Here is a 5,058-nt window from a genome sequence, read left to right as displayed (position 1 = left end):
GTCACTTTGTTTATATTCTGAGAGTCGTTTGTATTAATTTAAGCGTTTTGTTATTGCTTTATTGTATTATCCAAGGTTTCTTTTCTATTTCACCGTTCGTGCATTAAAGATCCTGTACTTGTACACAGAAGTTGTTTCAACAGTCGGTTGTGTCAGTTGTCAGTTGCTCCAAAGTGCATAAGATTTTTCGTAATTCTGACCATCCTATGCATTCGGAACTTCCCAAACTGTACCTAACTGCACACAATACTAGGTATGCAGTTAGTTTTACCAGTCTTGGCCTTCTCCATTTTAAGTTTCAATGCTACACAGCATTCTAGAAGATTGTAGAATAATCTTTCTGGTCATGTAATTGCATCCGCGAAACTTCAGAAGTTCAAACTTGCAGCGAAGGTTTTTATGTTGAATAGGCTGACATAAATCTCGCTTTGTAGTTTATATGATAGACCTATATATTTTAACGTTGTTATTGATCCTGAGATATTCTATATTCATTATTCATTACTTCTAATACATATATTTTATTCATTTCCTAATTTCCTTAACTTTCTGGGCTATTTTTTCCCTGTTACAGCCCTTGGGCTTATAGCATCTTGCTTTTCAATTAAGGATGTAGCTTTGAGAATAATAATAATAATAATAATAATAATAATAATAATAATAATAATAATAATAATAATGAGTAATGAAGAATGGAACTGTTCATCTAATGTTATTGTATAACCAAAGAAAATGCTTTCATTCAAGTCAGAAATTGTCGATGTTTAATATGCAACATCAAATCCTCATTTAAATAAATAAAAGACACACGCACTTTATCCTAATCCAGTCCTTCCATTTTCCTTCTTGAAATCGGACGAAAGTATGTAAGCCCTTGTGATCGTTTCGGTATTTTTTAGTATTCATTTGTAAGTGGAAATGTCCTTTCATTATACCACAGTATATTTGGAAGACACAACCTTCGAATTTGAAATAATGGCATAGAATAACTTATCCGAATTAGTCACAGACCTCTTACGGAAAGATAAGGAAGCTCTATTATGATCTTGGATATTTCAAACACATTCATATCCTAAATATGCTCCACAAAGTCAATTTATCAAATCAGTCAATATACTCCATGTTTATCAATGATGTTATTGATAAAAATTATAAATCTAAATGCTTTCAAACTACAATGAAATCATTTAGCTCGTAGGCGTCTGCTTGGAGATACGTGTCATGGTAAATATAAAATTATGCCCAACTTTCAAACTTTATTTTTCATATTATTAGATTACTTTTGGCTTTCCAATTTCACTCAGATTTTCTGGATTTCTTCTGTGTATCATACTTTATCGCTTCCCTAATCCCACAGTATTAAATAAAGGGACAAAAGAATCAACGAAAAAAATCTATGAGTGAAATATTACTGTACATCTACTGATCCCTCGAAGGCGAACTGTATATGAAAAATTTACCACACAATCTTTGCCTAAAATAACGAGGTACTAAATATAGTCTTGAATAGCAAAGCAGAAATCTATAGAAATATAATCCATCTTTATGCGACGATCAAACATACTGATATGGATAAAGGACAACTTCGCCATCCCATAAAAAAAAATGTTAAAGTGCGCACAAAACAGCCATAAAAAACGAAGGTAAGTCAGCTTCGTACTCTTGGCTACTGCAGTTTATTACAAATAAGGAAGTACGATATAGGTCACCTCCTTTACTCTCTAAAGGGAAAAAAAGGATGAATAAATAAAGGGGGCGTTAATTGCAAGAAGATAAAAGCAAAATATAGGAAGTATTCAAAGTGGATATAGGCCAGGGAACTCTAAGCCACTTGTTGGTTTAACGATTTTTTTCCTCAACGCCAGTGACTTTTGACAGTTGCGACTCCACATGATCCTTAGTTAATCAATATTTTTGTATTCATCTGTTACTCAAACTACTTCGATTGCATCCCCGTATGATTATGACAGTCAAGTTAAACTTACGTTGACAAGGGTTGTAGTGGCCTATGCGGTAACGTCCGTGACTGGTGAACGCCAGACTGGAGTTCGAGTCCCGTCGAGTTCAAGTCCCGTCAAACTCATCAGTTCCTTTGGTCGCTGCAACCTCACCATCCTTGTGAGCTAAGGATGGGGGGTTTGGGGGAGCTTATAGGTCTATCAGCTTATTCATCAGCAGCCACTGCCTGGCCCTCCTTGGTCCAAGCTTGGGTGGAGAGGGGACTTGGGGGCTGATCATATGTGTATATATGGTCAGTGTCTAGGGCATTGTCCTGCTTGATAGAGCAATGTCCCTGTCCTTTGCCTCTGCCAGTCATGAGCAGCCTTTAAATCTTTGCGGAACAATAGAGAGACGTTCCTCATCTGTTATTTATCACTTATTATTACTTTCGTTTTAGGGTATTAACCCAGACTTTTCCCTTGATCAAAAACCAAATAATTCATGCAAAATGTAATTTAATACTCACTAAACTTCAGATGGCACAGGGATCCAGTAAGCATGATAAAAGTGGGACAGAGACTCTGAAAAGTAAAAACAACAAATGTCCATCAATGTAATAGGAATAGTAATAGTATCGACTGTATTAGAATTATCAAAGAAGCAATTAAATCTCTCTCTCTCTCTCTCTCTCTCTCTCTCTCTCTCTCTCTCTCTCTCTCTCATGTTCATCGAAAAATTCAAGTGTTAAAATAAATAAAAACTACGAAGTGAAACGAAGACTGGCCAAAGATTCTGCACATATGAAAAAAAAATCTGCCTCCGTATAATTGATCAATTGGTTTAATAATGTACAAAATTAGTCATTACGTCAATATGAGTCCAGACCTCTAGATCATACTGATGGAAACGAATGATTATCAACGATATTTAACAAACAAATCTCGAAACAACTAAGAACAAATAAAACAAGAAAAATAAAAGATACGAAACAAGCGTATCCGGGATGACACTCGAAGTATTTTTTTCAAACGAACGATACAAAAACAGCGGCGTTTCTTTTTTTTTTCTTTTTTTTTGTGGTAAGCCTACAAACCCCGACAGAATGTGCAAGAGAAGCACATGTCCTTGAAAGGAGTTGGCTGATTAATTCATTTTTTATCTTTTATGATAATAGGTTTTCCCACAATTCCTCTTATAGCCAGTATTAGATTTGACAAAACTTGGAAAAATTTTCGGTTATTTCGCCTATGATGCTATTTACAGAATTCTGATAACAAATGAGTTCGCTTAGCTCCTCAATGTGGTATAGCGTAAGGCCGTTTCAATTAGATTATTCCTTTCGTGCAAATTCTCGTCTTATCAGAATTAGAGTGCAACGGGTTATTTTTGCATGCACATCATCCTCCACTACGACACTTTACAATTACACTCTTATTATTATTATTAATATTATTATTATTATTATTATTATTATTATTATTATTATCATCATCATCATCATCATTATTATTATTATTATTATTATTATTATTATTATTAATAGCTAAGCTACAACCCTAATTGGAAAAGCAAGATGTTATAAGTTTAAGGGATCCAACACGGAAAAATAGCCCAGTAAGGAAAAAGAAATAAATAAAAGATAGAAGAAGTGATAGATTATTAAAATAAAATTTTGTTTAGATATTAAGCCACTTTTATGAGGCAGCAAAATGTGTGGACGTCTCGAGTCACCGTTGGTAGATTTTCGAGGAACCCATAAACTTGTTCAATTTTCTAAACTTGAATATGGTAGCAACAAAGTGCTCTGGAATTCATGTTTCCATTATCCAATGGACGATCTAGTTTTATTAGAACTGCGTGTGTGTTATGAAATTGATTATTGAATAATGTGAATCTTTATCTCTATTGTCATGAAGCTTTAAAAAATACATAAATTTTCAAATTGCTGTATAACGAAGTTCTTTATTATGACAAAATTTGATCTCATTTTAAAACAATTTTTCTTCATTTTTCTTTATAAGCCGAAAGGGGATACTAATTTGAAAATCTATATTTATCAACTATTTCTAAAAAACCCATTTGCTCATTACCCAAACAAACGACTAATGATACTAAAAGGAAAAACAAACATACCAGGTTATGGAGATCTCATTATCCTAAAATGGCATCTTTAATCCTGTCTGAGCTATAAAGGCCAATTATCTTTAAGCTTGGGGCGTTCCCCTGTCATCTTGTTTATCCTTTAACTGAAACACAGGCATCTAGCTGATTAGGGACTTAAAACTCTACATTTGAAGATTTGACTTTGTTAAAAAAAGACCAAGGTAGAGTAATAGAGGTTAGTGCCATCAGTGCACATCTAGCGGTACACTGTAAGCACTAATATAAGTTCATTGAGGCGTTCCTACTACCCTTACCTACACCCATTTTTTAGGCTTCTGCCTCATCTCCGGCTTGCTGTATTGTTGGTCAAGGCACCAGCCACCCGTTTAGATACTATCACTAAAGTTATTGGGTCCTTTGATTGGTCAGATAGTACTACTGTATATTAGATGATCCCTTTCTCATTACAACTCACTTTCGTTTGCCTACACATGCACTGAATAGTCTGGCCTATTCTTTACACATTTGCCTCTTTCCTCTTACACCTGACAACACTAAGATAACCGGAAAAATCTTCACTTAATGGGGTAACTACTGAAGTGTAATTATTCAGAGGCTAATTTCCACTTGGTAGGGGTAGAAGAGGCTCTTTAGCTATAGTAAGCAGCTCTTTTATGAGAACACTCCAAAATCAAGCCATTGTTCTCTAGACTTGAGTAGGGCCATAGCCTCTGTCCCGTGGTACAGTTAGAGTTCTCTTGCTTGAGGGAACATTCAGGCACACTATTCTATCTGATCCCTTATTTCCTTTCCTCACAGGGGTATTTTACTTGTTAGAGCTCTTGGCCTTATGGCATCCTGTTTTTCCAACTATGGCTGTAGCTTAGCTAGTAATATCATTAATAATAAGCTCCATAGTGCAGCTGCAAGACTCAACCCCTCTCCAGTTGCACCTTGGCGATAGTCTCAGTTATTTACATAGGAATTTTCATACAACAATACAAATATCTCAAG

Source organism: Palaemon carinicauda, chromosome 18 (assembly GCF_036898095.1).
Source record: "Palaemon carinicauda isolate YSFRI2023 chromosome 18, ASM3689809v2, whole genome shotgun sequence".
NCBI lineage: Eukaryota > Metazoa > Arthropoda > Malacostraca > Decapoda > Palaemonidae > Palaemon > Palaemon carinicauda.
The sequence above is the reverse complement of the archived record's forward strand: the minus strand, read 5'-3'. Positions refer to the sequence as shown.